This window comes from Dermochelys coriacea, chromosome 2, assembly GCF_009764565.3.
Source record: "Dermochelys coriacea isolate rDerCor1 chromosome 2, rDerCor1.pri.v4, whole genome shotgun sequence".
In the NCBI taxonomy this organism is placed as follows: domain Eukaryota; kingdom Metazoa; phylum Chordata; order Testudines; family Dermochelyidae; genus Dermochelys; species Dermochelys coriacea.
The window spans coordinates 179,929,797-179,944,266 of record NC_050069.1 but is presented as its reverse complement, the minus strand read 5'-3'; the positions used below and the strand labels follow the sequence as shown (position 1 = coordinate 179,944,266).

Below are 14,470 nucleotides of genomic sequence, written 5' to 3'. Positions count from 1 at the left end.
CCTGCAATAGTAGCAAGATGGTCACTGCGGAGAAATCAGATGAAAATGCATAGATGATCCACAATTCTATATTCAAGAATCATCGCAAGAGAAACAAAGAGACCCAAATGAAACAAATTCTTTATCCGAACGAGAATAATGATGATGCTGCTAGTGATAGAGATGAAAAGATTTCCATTATAAGCATTGGCAATGCCATTTCTGATCCAGCTTTATGGCCAAATCTAATACCCAAAATTCAAGATCTGCTAGTGACCAGGGGCCCACCAAAAATAAGGGACGTGCATTTTCCTCTTGATAAGCAGAACTGCCATTTTTCTACGACATCTTTATACAGAAAACTTGAAAACAGTGAAGTTCTGAAGCACTGACAAGGATTTCCATTTCTGCTGCAAGCTCTTTGACTTCAACCCAAAATCATCCCTAGCATTTGCAGAGTCGAATGATTGGAAGCACATCACAGATTCTCATGCGTCATGAAAAGTCACTAAGTCATTTAAATTCCTACCAAATGTGAATAGAAGCAGAGCAAAGGATAAAACAGGATAATTGCATCGACATGGAGCTTCAACATGTGATTAAACAACTCACAAAACAGTGGGAGAACGTTATGAAGAGGCTCAGGACAATAACATTTTATCTTTCTAAAAATAACATGGCTTTCCAAGGCTTATCTGACAGGCTCTTCACAGCGAATAACAGGAACTTCCTGGGTTTGGTGGAGTTATTAGGAAAGTATGATGAAGTAATGAAGGAAAATTTCTGACGCATATTATCCAGGGAGGTGACGGATCACTACTGCGGAAAAACAATCCAGAATGAGACAACTGAATTATTGGCAAAGGAAGGCGTTCTTAAAAGGTTAAGGAGTACCAAGTACTCCAGGATGTTAGCCATTCCAAAAAGATGTCTTTCACTGTTAGGTTTCTTGACACTTCGGATGGCAAAGTGACCATTCAGGAGTACTTTATTGGTTTTAAAACAGTGGACAAGTCCACAGGGGAAGGACTAACTGATACTATATTTACTACTCTGAAGGAAGGAGACACAAATATCCAAGACTTCCAGGGCAAGGATTATTTCAAAATTGCAAAAATGAAGGGGAAAAACAAAGGTGTACAGGAAAGAATCCTTACTTAAAACCCAAGAGCATTTTTTGTTCCATGTGGTTGCCACTTGCTCAGTCTTATGGTGGGGGATGCTACATCTTCAACAGAGTCCATGTCCCCTCTTTGGCTTTCTGCAAAGAATCTACGTTCTGCCTCTGTTCTTCGTTGGAAAATTCTCACAGATCATGTCAATGTCACTGTGGAGCCAGTATGCAAAACACACTGGGAGTGCAGAATTGACAGCATTAAAGCTGTTCAATACCAAACAGCTAAAATCCACAATGCCCTCATTGCATTGGCTCAATCGGAGCAAGCAGACGCTGGTATCTGTCATGAAGTGCATGTCAACTAACCAAATTCAAGATTCTTGTCTCCATTGTGGTGTGGTACTGATGCCAGAGAACAAGAGTTACTTCATTTTATTACCTTACCGCCATTTTATATTAGGCAAGCACATCACTGTGGTGCCACTCCACCATTAGCTGAAGGTAGGGGAGCAAATAACAAGAATTGGCAGGAAAAACAACAAGCAGTGGTGAGGCAGTTAGTCATAAGGCTGCGTGCATAGATACTATGTTGCAATATTGGCTTGCACACCAAGGGTTCTGACAGAAAGATATAAGCAAAAGTGAGAAAAACAAGTGTGGTATAAGAATCTGTCAGATGCAGTCAGTCAGTGTATGTGAGGAGAAGCAGAGAGCAGTCAGAGAGGGAGACAGCAAGGGGAGAGAGGGAGTGTGTGTGTATGTGTGTGTGTGTGTGTGTCAGAGTATGCAGCGAGTGTCAGAGTCTGTGACAGTCAGTAAGAGAGTGATACAGAAAGCAGAGGGAGAAGAGAGACAGAGACCTGAGAGAGATGCTGCCACTTAGCATCCCTTCTAACTGTATGTTATTGTGGTTCAAGCTGCTGTTAGCCTATTGACAGGGATTACTATGTTAATAAAGTATTATTTGTTTTAGATATACTCCTTGTGTCAATCACTTATCAGATGGATGTGCTGTGTCCTCTATGTATTCTTGAGACCACGCAAGAACAGAGAAACCCTTGGGATAACAGTACAATATCCTTTCCCAAGTCAATGTGGTGAGAAAAAGCACGCAAAGCAAGAAAAACTTGGACACTGTTGCAGCAACATACTTGATAAATGCCTGTCGTAACTATATTGTAAACTAGAGGGAAGTCGGGTAAGAAGGATCTCTGACAACAGCTAAGGAAATAGCTGAAAATCTTGGTTTTGATCTAGCGTTTAAACCAGCCTCACGTGTTTGTCGTAAAAAAGCATTAATTCAGCTATGAATTTGAAGATGAAACAGTTAACAATCCAGACGTCCAATTCAAAATAGAATTTTTCAACAGGCTTATAAACATGGTGAAAATGTTCATGGAATGGTTTGAGCAAATTAATCAATATGTGAACCTTTGGGATTTTTTCTATAACATGACACAACTCCCTGAGAAAGAAACTTTGCAGCACTGTCAGCACCTTCATTGTGCATTGACATATGAATAGCGCTCTGCGATAACAGCATCCACCTCTGCAAAGAACGTGGTTATCGCCAAAATCTACTTCCAACAAACTGTAGTGCTCCTCAAGAAGTTTTATAATTTATTTACAACAATGAACTTCATGACAACTTCCTAGACACATGAATAGCACTCAAGATCCTATTAATCATGCTTGTTTTGGTGGCAAACTTCTTGAAATTGTTTCGATTACAACGAATGGTGCACCCACCGTGCTTGGCACACATGCAGACTTTGTTGCATTTTGCAGAAATTACCCAGATTTTTCTTCATTTGTGAATTACCACTGTATAATCTACCAGCAAGTGAGTAAAGTTATGGACTTCTCACATGTAATGAAAATCGTTGTCAGAATCAATTCGAGCAAGAGCCCTCCAGCACCCCTAGTTTAAATCCTTACTTAACTAAATGGATTCTGCTTACGGTGAGCTCCTCCTCCAAGCAGATGTGAGGTGGTTAAGCAGGGGGAAAGTCCTGCAAATATTTTAGGATCTAATGCCCAAAATCATCACTTTTCTAAAATCAAGGAACAAATTGTGCAATGAGGTGTCAGAGAATGCATGGCTGCTAGAGAATGCATGGTTCCTTATTGACATAACGTCCAAATTGAACGAGCTGGACTGCGAACTGCAAGGAAAGGACAGAGACTTATCACATATAATCAGTGTGGTGAATGCACTCAAATTGAAACCGGTTCTGTGGTCTTCCCAGTTAAAGGATAAAATGCTGCAGCACTTCTCGAGTCTGGAGAAAATACTAGAAAAAATTGAAGACAAAGAAAATTTGTTCCACCCAGGAAAGTTCTGTGCACAGCTGACCTAATTAGCAGACGAATTCAACAGGCGATTTCAAGACTTATAAGTGATGGAGCCAATCGTCATATGTATCTCAAATCCGTTCCTTCCAGCAGACATTGGCGGGTTGGCTGCGGCATTCCATCAGGTGTTCGATTTACAAAGCAGTGGAATTGATATGGAGATAATTACCATGTAAAGTGACACTGAGCTGAAAGCCAGATCAAGGGACAGTGATTTTTGGGGACTTGTAAACTAAGAAAAGTGACCCTTCTATTGTCCTTGCTTTAAAAGTGAAAGCTTACTTTGGTTCCACCTATCTGTGTGAGATGGTGTTCTCACAAATGGAAATAATCAAGTCCAAGTGTCACAGCCGCCTCACAGATGTTCAGCTGCAGAACTGCATCAGACTAGCTATTTCAAATTGCAACCCGAATTTCAAGACACTGGCAGATAATATGCAGTCACAAGTGTCATGCTGAAACTCGGTAAGTAGGGAAAATATATAATTATGTATATTAAGCACTTCATCTCAGCTTTATATAACACATTTATTTCTACATTTTCTTTGAGGTAGATCGTGGGTTGCACTTAAATTCAAAAAGTGATCTTGTGCTTAAAAAAAGATAGCCATATTAAATACAGTAGAGATGCTACAAAGCAATGTATCTCTGGCATTAGCATGCATACAAACACAGACTTGGACCAGTGATGTAGTAAAAGACATTATACGAGATGGAATGAGTGGAATCTTACCCTTAAAAATAAGAAGTATAATATGGAAGCATGCCATCAAAGCTGAGCAAAAGTTATATTCCTCGTGGAATATGGAAAATTTCACATACAATCCTCAACTAAATCAAATAATTATGATGTCTAAAGCTTACATTGAATGGATATATCCTATTATAGTACTAGGGTTAAATGTTAACACCGGTGTAACGCAATCAATAGTACACAAATTATGGGCCATAAAACAGAACAATACGTGGAAAACGCTGAAACTTGAGGCTTGTATGGAAGAACGTGGAATTGGATATATTTATAATAATGATGCAATCCAATCACATGACATATTTAAATAAGGAAAGGGGAAAATATTATCAGTTAACTCCTTTCCCATTTCATGGATCAGTCGTTGTGTACATTAGAAAAGAATGTGTATGTATTAGAAGTTGGTATCAATTATTTAAAGTGAATCACATGTATAATATAACTCATAATTCTTTTGAGAACAAATGTTTTTGTAGTATTACTTCACTGATTGGTTGTGATTTCAATTTCATACTACCTGAAATTGAGAGTGGAAAAATTGAGGATCAATATCAGATATATAAAAGGATCAACCCGATACCTTTACAACTAGATATAAGTTTAATTAAGAAATTAATTGATTCATAGATTCATAGATACTAAGGTCAGAAGGGACCATTCTGATCATCTAGTCTGACCTCCTGCACAGTGCAGGCCACAGAATCTCACCCACCCACTCCTATGAAAAACCTCACCCATGTCTGAGCTATTGAAGTCCTTAAATCATGGTTTAAAGACTTCAAGGAGCAGAGAAGCCTCCCTCAAGTCAACCATGCCCCATGCTACAGAGGAAGGCGAAAAACCTCCAGGGCCTCTCCAATCTGCCCTGGAGGAAAATTCCTTCCCGACCCCAAATATGGCAATCAGCTAAACCCTGAGCATATGGGCAAGATTCACCAGCCAGATACTACAGAAAATTCTTTCCTGAGTAACTCAGATCCCATCCATCTAATATCCCATCTCAGGGGATTTGGCCTATTTACCCTGAATATTTAAAGATCAATTATTTACCAAAATCCCATTATCCCATCACAACATCTCCTCCATAAACTTATCGAGTTGAATCTTAAAACCAGATAGATCTTTTGCCCCCACTGCTTCCCTTGGAAGGCTATTCCAAAACTTCACTCCTCTGACGGTTAAAAACCTTCATCTGATTTCAAGTCTAAACTTCCTGGTGGCCAGTTTATACCCATTTGTTCTTGTGTCCACATTGGTGCTGAGCTGAAATAATTCCTCTCCCTCTCCTGTATTTATCCCTCTGATATATTTATAGAGAGCAATCATATCTCCCCTCAACCTTCTTTTAGTTAGGCTAAACAAGCCAAGCTCCTTAAGTCTCCTTTCATAAGACAAGTTTTCCATTCCTCGTATCATCCTAGTAGCCCTTCTCTGTACCTGCTCCAGCTTGAATTCATCCTTTTTAAACATGGGAAACCAGAACTGCACACAGTATTCTAGGTCAGGTCTCACCAGTGCCTTGTATAACGGTACTAAAACCTCCTTATCCCTACTGGAAATGCCTCTCCTGATGCATCCCAAAACCGCATTCGCTTTTTTCACAGCCATATCACATTGGCAGCTCATAGTCATCCTATGATCAACCAATATTCCAAGGTCCTTCTCCTCTTCCATTACTTCTAATTGATGCGTCCCCAATTTATAACTAAAATTCTTGTTATTAATCCCTAAATGCATAACCTTACACTTCTCACTATTAAATTTCATCCTATTACTATTACTCCAGTTTACAAGGTAATCCAGATCCTCCTGTATAATATCCCGATCCTTCTCCGAATTGGCAATACCTCCCAGCTTTGTATCATCTGCAAACTTTATTAGCACACTCCCACTTTTTGTGCCAAGGTCAGTAATAAAAAGATTAAATAAGATTGGTCCCAAAACCGATCCCTGAGGAACTCCACTGGTAACCTCCCTCCAACCTGGCAGTTCGCCTTTCAGTAGGACCCGTTGCAGTCTCCCCTTTAACCAATTCCTTATCCACCTTTTGATGTTCATATTGATCCCCATCTTCTCCAATTTAACTAATAATTCCCCATGTGGCACGGTATCAAATGCCTTACTGAAATCTAGGTAAATTAGATCCACTGCATTTCCTTTATCTAAAAAAATCTGTTACCTTTTCAAAAAAGGAGATTAGGTTGGTTTGGCACGATCTACCTTTTGTAAAACCATGTTGTATTTTGTCCCATTTACCATTGACTTCAATGTCCTTAACTAATTTCTCCTTCAAAAAATAGATCATCCTGAATTGGAAAAACAATTACAAAAAGCTGAGAAGAATGCACAAAGGGTTACGATTACTGTTCACCACTCTACAAAGAAAATTAAACAAGTAGTTGAGCATATAAAAAATAGCATTGAAAATAACTGGTGAGAAGTGCTTTTGGGGATGGTCTCCCATAGCAACAGGATTTCTTAATATGATTTTACATCCTATTGTGATAATCTTAGCATTCCAAGTTTTGATGGCAATTATGCTTATTGTTTTGGTGTGCTGGACTAAACAAAAATTCAGACAGCTAAAGTATATACTATCCATAAGCATTAAACAAAACTACTTGGGCACACAAGTGTGACCCAGGTGGGAATCAACAGTAATGAGGAATTGTGCCAGTACGAAGACATGTCTGTTCAGAGAATATGAGAGCCTTGAGCCAACACTGGACAAGACCACAGAGCCATGGGACTCACCAAATTATGAAGTGCTGGATTGATAAACAAGTTTACAACGCAACAAGAAGAATTTTGCTTTTCAGCTGCTCTGAAAAACTCTCACAGCACCCTGGACAGAGATATGCTGACAGACAATGGCAGAGAGGGAAAGATACATCGTTAAAAACTTATCTCCCCTAAGTAGCAAAACAATGGTGGTGACAGTATCATGATGTTTTGGCTTGCATAAAACAGTAGTTAGTTTTAGATTTGAGGCTTTAGATAAGTTATAATTAATACTAGTGCATAGCTAAAAATCCAAAATGGCAGCCACACTGATTTTACATTAGAAAACATCAAAGATGGAGGACACATACTAAATTGACCAACAGCAGATCAGAAACAGGGGTGAAATAAAGTTCAAACAGGAATGATTCAACTCACTCCAAAACAACTGAAGGGAGGGGTTAGGAGGAGGAGACATTCAAATGACAGGCAGAGTTGATTGGTTGAACAGTTGCCACCCGCGCAGGCTAATTACTGAGCTTAAAAGATCAACCAATCAGAGAAGGGCAGAAACAGAATATAAGGAGATGCTGACAGGCGGGTGTGGGTGGACAAGATCAGAGAAGGAACAGCAGAAGATCAGAGAAAACAGTGAAAGGAAAAGACCAAAGAACAGAAAAAAGCAGTAGCAGCAGCCGGAGAAGAAGATTGCAGGCAATAGACAGAAGGACTGAGACGATCCAGAAGGATTGTAGAAGAAGTGTGATTTTATATCTATTTTGAAAGAATGACTGGGTATGCCTGTAAATAAAGCTGTCTGCTTCTGATGTGATCCACCCCACCCCATTCTGTGATCATTTAGCCACTGCTCAGAGAATGGTAATGTTAAATTGTAATGCCTTTTTAATATATAAACTTGTAATGCCTTCTTGTGCAAGTGAAAAGAAGCTCTTCTTGTTATTTTGTAAGCAATATGTGATACTGTATAACAACACTGAATTAGAACTCTATGCAGGTGTATGAGAGATCTCTATATGCCTTAAATATCACATTATAACTGCTATATGGTCTATGTATGCTACGATTCCTAGCCTCTGTTTGCCAGAAGCTGGGAATGAATGACAGAGAATGGCTCGCTTGATGATTACCTGTTCTGTTCATTCCCTCTGGGGCACCTGGCATTGGCCACTGTCAGAAGACAGGATACTCGGCTAGATGGAACTTTGGTCTGACCCGTTCTTATGATATCTGTGTCTTTTATTTTTTATTATACCATTTTAAATGTTATTTTTTCGAATATAATGTACTCTTTTCTGGCTTTATTAAATATACTGTAACTGCTTATTTCCTTTAAAAAAAAGATGATACTTTGTTTTCGAAAACTTATTTCTTGTATGTCAATCTGTGTCCTTCCAAGAGTTAGCAGGATCAGCCTGCTCTGGGGAGTCCTCTGCAGATCGGAGATAAGCCCCCTAGTAACACCCTGGCAATTCCTATAGGGCGGGTCACCACCTTATTACCCATTTGGACAAAATAGATTGACAATCAATTTATGGTTATAGGCAAGCCAGTATTTGATTGCCTGGGGTCCAAATCATGGGGTAACACCATAACTGTTGTTCTTAAGAACATAAGAACGGCCATACTGGGTCAGACCAAAGGTCTATCTAGCCCAGTATCCTGTATTCTGATAGTGGCCAATGCCAGGTGTCCCAGAGGGAATGAACAATACCAGTGATCAATCCCCTGTTGCCCATTCCCAGCTTCTGGCAAGCAGAGGCTAAGGACAGCATCCCTGCCCATCCTAGTTAATAGCCATTGATGGACCTATCCTCGATGAATTTATCTAGTTCTTTTTTTGAACCCTGTTATAGTCTCGGCCTTCACAACATCCTCTGGCAGAGTTCCACTGTAGGACTTTATTTTAGGTTTCTGTAATGTTCTGTAAGTTTCTGTATTATGTCATGTTAATGTACTGTTTATATATGGTTTATCTGATGTTTATGTACACAACAGTCATTTTGTTGGCTTTGTCATTTTGAATACGGCTAAACAGTTGTTGGACTCCGTAATGAAAGCTCTTCTATATCGAACTTTGATGCCCCTTTTCCCTAATGGTGGAAAAGAAAGGGAAGAAGCCAGAAGGGTCTCTCACGTTAGGATTTTCACACGCTAAAGTCTATATAAGGCCATCGCGCCCAGCATGAACGCTGTCCGCCGCAGAGGCAGCCTGTAAACCAGTTATATGCACGCATTCTGAGAGTCAACATCTGTCGTCAATACTCACCTGCAGATCATCAAGGAGTGTTCTGAGCTGTTCCACCTGCTCGATCAGGTTCTGTGTTCCTCCTGCTAGACACCACCTTCAGTAATACAAGGTCCGGAACCTAACGGTTGCTGCAATAACTTGGGTCGAGACCAGCTGTCTGCTGTCTAATCATGAGCTATTTACATCAACCTGCAAGTATAAAAACGGACTTTATTATACTCATAGCTTGTTAAGGGTCGTACAGGAGCCAGGGCTGAGCCGGGCTTCAAGCCCAACTGCTTCAAAACCACTGAGCTATTTTACTGCTCTCTCTCTGTTTATCCCCTTTGTTCCCAGTTGTGTTTGTTTCCCTAAATAAAATCATTTTGATTTGCACCTTCAGTCTGGGTTCAGTTTTCACTCACCTGGGAAAGTGGGTGGGTAATGAGGATTTTTAACAGGTGATAGATACTGTGTCTGGGTATGAACACCAATCTCTGATTTATTAGTTTTCAACTGCTGTTATAACATTAAGAGGACACTAGATTTGGAGACCGATGCAGCAGGACCCAGCTTTAAAATCCTGTTATTAGCTGCCACATTAATTGCAATACCAACTGCCACTTTAGTTACCTTGGAACCCTTTTAAGTTACCCACTTCATACCTTATTATTTACCCAGATTGGTTTGAACATAAAGGTCCCTAGGCCTTGGAAAGGAAAAGGATAGCAACTGAGCTGTCTTCTCTTCAACTGGAAAGACCAAGCTTAGAGTAGCGGGCACCATTTAGATGCGCCGCTTCACCCTGGTTGAAGGCCCGATGAGTGTAGAGTCTGGCTTTCGGATCCACGGACCTGGTCAGTTCCGATCGTGGAAGCTTGGTGGGCGTGGCTCACTCAGTGAGACTCGGGCAAGAACCGTTTAGTGTTCCGATCCACTGAGGTCCAGTGAATGTGGGCTGCATCCCGGCCTTCTCACTTAAATTGTCAGGTGGGCCCAGAAGGTGTGGATAAAGCCCCAGCTGGAAGCCAGCCCAGTGGGCACAGGGAGACTCCAGGTACTGTAGGACACCAGCTACTGCTAAGGGTAAGATAGCAAAGAAGATCTTCATCATCACAGGCTGGACAAGGCAGACAAATAAAAACTCCCTCGAGTATTGTGTAAATTTATTTGGGAAAACCCTTTGCGGGCAAAGGGACTATTTTTGGGGGAGGATGCCTTAGACAAATTATGTAAGACCCGGGAAAGATTCATGGTTTCCAAACCCTCTCCCAAGAAAAAGGCAAAGAAAAGAGCATTGATTTATGGATTAGTCATGGTGGCAAAAGAATTAGGCAAACAGTTAAAAGTCCGTCAGGAAGCAGCTTCCAAAACTCAAAGCCACCTTACTACTAAGGAAGCTGAAATAGAGAAGATTACAGCAAAACATAACACAGCATTAGCACAGGTTCTCAATCAGACACTGCAGCTTAATCAGCTTGAGGAGCAGTTAAAAGAACTGAAAAGTAGCTTATTAAAGAAAGAAAAGGAAAATTATGTTCTATCTAAAAAGCTTGAAGATTCCCAGACTGCAGTGAGAGAACTAGTAAAGGAAGTTAAGAAAGAAAAAGAAGGAACTGGGAATCATGTAAGCTGCAATCAGAAAATCCAAAATTTAAAAGATCAGCTGCAGAAAAACCAAGGGGTCATTGGTGCAATACACACAGACCCTTTGCGGGGCTATCAGTCTGGTGAATTGGGAGGGGGTAGGTTTGAAAACTGTACAGCACCCCATGAGTACACTGACAGTTACACTCCACCAACTGCCCCTGAAGAAGGGTTAGAACCACAGGCATATGAGGAGGGGAGAAGATTCCCTCTAGCGGCACCCATTGGTGGATGAAAACATGTGTTGTGTGCTCTATGATGTGTTGTGTGCTCTATGTTTTAGTACTGTTTGTATTAATAATTTTGACAATTGTTCAACGTTGGGGTAAAGATATGTCCTCCTGGACATTTTCGCGCGCTTTGCACTAAGGTCGGAAAAAGCTGACAGACTCTCGTATGAAATCCAGTTCCAGCAGGAGTCACTGTGGAACTCTGGCACCCTGGTGCTTTTAAAAAGGATTCCATGACTGTTAGCTGTCACTGTCCATCTGAGAGGCAGTCGAATGCAGCTACTTTGCATGGAGACAGACCAAGAGACCAGCGTTGTCAAGGAGGGCATATACTATCTAATTGAACTTATCTGTCTGGTATCTTGCATATCCAGAGTCATCAACTTACCTGGTTCTGCATCCAATCCAATCCTGTGTTCCTCTCGCCTCGATCCAAAATTGGTTGGCAGGTGATTTGAGGTCCAGGGCCCTCTGAACACAAGCTATGAAAGAAACAACATTTCTGTGATGAGGGAGACTGAAGTGTTCGACTGGTTTTTGAATGTTATAATTCTTGATGTCTGATTTTTGTCCATTTATTCTTTTATGTAGAGACTGTCCGGTTTGGTCACTCGATTATCGACCTAAAAGTCGCAATACTACAACAAAAAAACTTCAAAAACAGACTCCAGCGAGAAACTGCTGAATTTGAATTAATTTGCAAACTGGACACCATTAACTTAGGCTTGAATAAAGACTGGGAGTGGATGGGTCATTACATAAAGTAAAACTATTTACCCATGCTTATTTTTCCCCCTACTGTTACTCACACTTCTTGTCAACTGTTGGAAATGGGCTATCCTGATTATCACTACAAAAGGTTTTTTTCTCCTGCTGATAATAGCTCACCTTAACTGACCACTCTCATTATAGTGGATATGGCAACACCCATTTTTTCATGTTCTCTGTGTATATATATATATATATATATATATATAAAAATGTACATCTTCCTACTGTATTTTCCACTGCATGCATCCGATGAAGTGGGTTTTAGCCCATGAAAGCTTATGCTCAAATAAATTTGTTAGTCTCTAAGATGCCACAAGTATTCCTCATTCCTTTTTCTGATACAGACTAACATGGCTACCACTCTGAAATCTCTCATCCCTGTTACACCATCACTACCACTGCGGTGCACTACAGGCTCAATAGGCCACCAGAGACCCGCGTTATGAGATCTGAGCCTTAGGGCCGGAACAGGCCAGGGCAAACAAATGGGCCCATTAAATAAAGAAAGTGCCCTGGATTGGTTAGCTAAGCTAAGTAGTACAGCTGGCCTAAGCAAGGAGCACCCCATAACATTAATTCAGGAGTGTGTGAACAATGATGAGTTTGGGGCCTTACCCAATGAAGTCCAAATGGCTAGTGTTGATGAGGTAGTAGAAATATACTTAACTGTGATAAAACTGTATCACCCTTATGAAAATGTGTTGTGTAAAACGTATTCAGAAAAGCAAAAGTCTTCTGAACGTCCTGAAAAGTTCCTTGCATGGAAACGTCTATATATTGGTTAACGGGTATGTCACTTATTATCAACGGCATTGCCACTTGTGACACCCCTGATTTCAGGGAAATGTTCATGCAGGGTCTATTTCCAGCTACCATGGGACCTGCCAACTCTCGAATTGTCGGCCTGGAAAAGAGCTGGAAAGCTGAGCTAGGGAGGCATATGAACTGCAACAGGAAGCCTATCCCAGCTCAGGCTGCAAGAAAAAGGTTTCTCCCGTTCAGGGTGTTGATTATAAAAAGGGCAATGATTTTAAAGATAAGAATGGTAACAACAACGATGTTAAAGCTCAGGACTCAAATTACAATCAGGATACTGCTAATGAGTTGTGGGGTTTCAGATTGGTTCTCTGGAAAAGACTGTTCAATTATTAAACCAGGGACCAGATTGATCGTCTGCCAACAGACGAATTATTCAGAAGGCTGTCCAGGTATGAAGGGAACCAGCCAGCGGCCAAAGCGGTAGCTCTCACTAAATTGGGAGTGCTGCAGTGCTCATTTTGAGGATGCCAAGCTCTCCCTCTCCCTTCATGTGTGGCCACCATTAACAACAATAGGTGGGGGAGGCCAGTCACTGACATCTGGCTAGCTGGGGAGTTTGGACGCATTCAACAAACAATGCTCCTGGATACTGGGACCACTATGTCAATCAGTTGCACAAAAGCTGCCCCCTTAGCTAAATTCAGGGGTAAACAACTACCAATCCAAGAGCTTAAAGTGCTTGAAAGCTATAACAGGTAAGAAAGCACGGTGCCATTCTTGCAGCCCATTCAATGCATAGTTGGGATATTGATGGTGGAGGCCTCCCTCGGAATACAAAAACTAGATGGGTATGGCATCCTGGGGATGGATATTTTAAAAAGATTAAATGTCATAGTAGACTTCCCGAATCAAATGCTTGCCCAAAGTCAGAATGGGGAAGGAGGTGTCATAGTGCCTCTTTAACACAGGGTGAGTGCGCTGAAAGTCCCAACCAGTTTAGAAAAACCTCTTTGGGAACTGGACATTGCTGAAATTACTGACAAGTACCCTAATATGTTTGCCAAAAATAAATTAGACTATAGCAAGATACAGGCAGAGGTTATGGTGGAGAGTCCAGACCCGAGGCCCCAAAGGCAATATAAATACTCACGAGAGGCCCAGGAAGGGATCCACAGCATCATAGACCCTTTAAAGGCACAGGGAGTCCTAATTGAAACTGCCAGCATCTGTAATGCCCCGTTCTGGAGGTTGACAGTTGATTATTGAGCCCTAAATCAAGTTATACCGAGATTAGCACCTGTAGTAGTGAAATTCCCTGAAATCATGGCAGCAATAGTGGCAGGAGCGCAGTGGTTCTGTTATTGATCTTACCAACGCCTTCTTTTCAATAACCTAGAATCACAGTAGTTGGTATAAATTTGCTTTCACCTTTGATAACCAACAAGTAACTTTTACAAGGGTACCCCAAGGCTACCATAATGCACCCCTGTTATGCCACCGCTTCATAACTAGGATGTGGAAAGATCTTGCCCACAAGGATAAGGTGATTAGTTATGTGGACGACATCCTAGTTGCCACTAAGTCACAAGAAGAAAACCTGATGGTTTTAGATGAGGTGCTGAGAGTCATCCAACAGACCGGGTTTTTAATAAGTCCATACATGGCACAGCTGGTAAAGCAGTCCGTAACATATTTAGGAGTGGAATTGGGAATTAATGGCCATCGCCCGAATGCAAATCGAGTTGATCTCATCTGTAAGCTACCAGCGCCCAGGGATGTTTCTTCTCTGAGATCCTTTTTAGGCCTGGTAGGATTCTCCAGAGACTTCATTGACGCCTACACTGAAATCGCTCATCCCCTCTAGGCCCTCCTAAGGAAAGGTCAGGATTGTG

The 14,470-nt window shown here is 41.1% G+C and overlaps 2 long non-coding RNA genes across 5 annotated transcripts in view; one reads left to right on the top strand and one right to left on the bottom strand.

The window, feature by feature from the left end:
• LOC119851696 overlaps positions 1-14,470 on the bottom strand; it is a 53,096-nt gene that overhangs the window by 34,693 nt on the left and 3,933 nt on the right. For 3 of the 4 annotated variants that reach the window (XR_006279210.1, XR_006279209.1, XR_005291338.2), the window contains 2 exons: positions 11,437-11,530; positions 9,211-9,381 (listed from right to left, as the gene is read on the bottom strand). This is a non-coding gene — a long non-coding RNA (uncharacterized LOC119851696). Of the gene's footprint in view, positions 1-9,210; positions 9,382-10,025; positions 10,252-11,436; positions 11,531-14,470 lie in introns of all 4 variants that reach the window. The other variant, XR_005291334.2, reaches the window with a different exon arrangement.
• Positions 7,383-9,573, top strand: LOC122458897. Its single transcript, XR_006279208.1, has 2 exons — positions 7,383-7,718; positions 9,217-9,573. It is a non-coding gene; the product is annotated as an uncharacterized LOC122458897 (long non-coding RNA).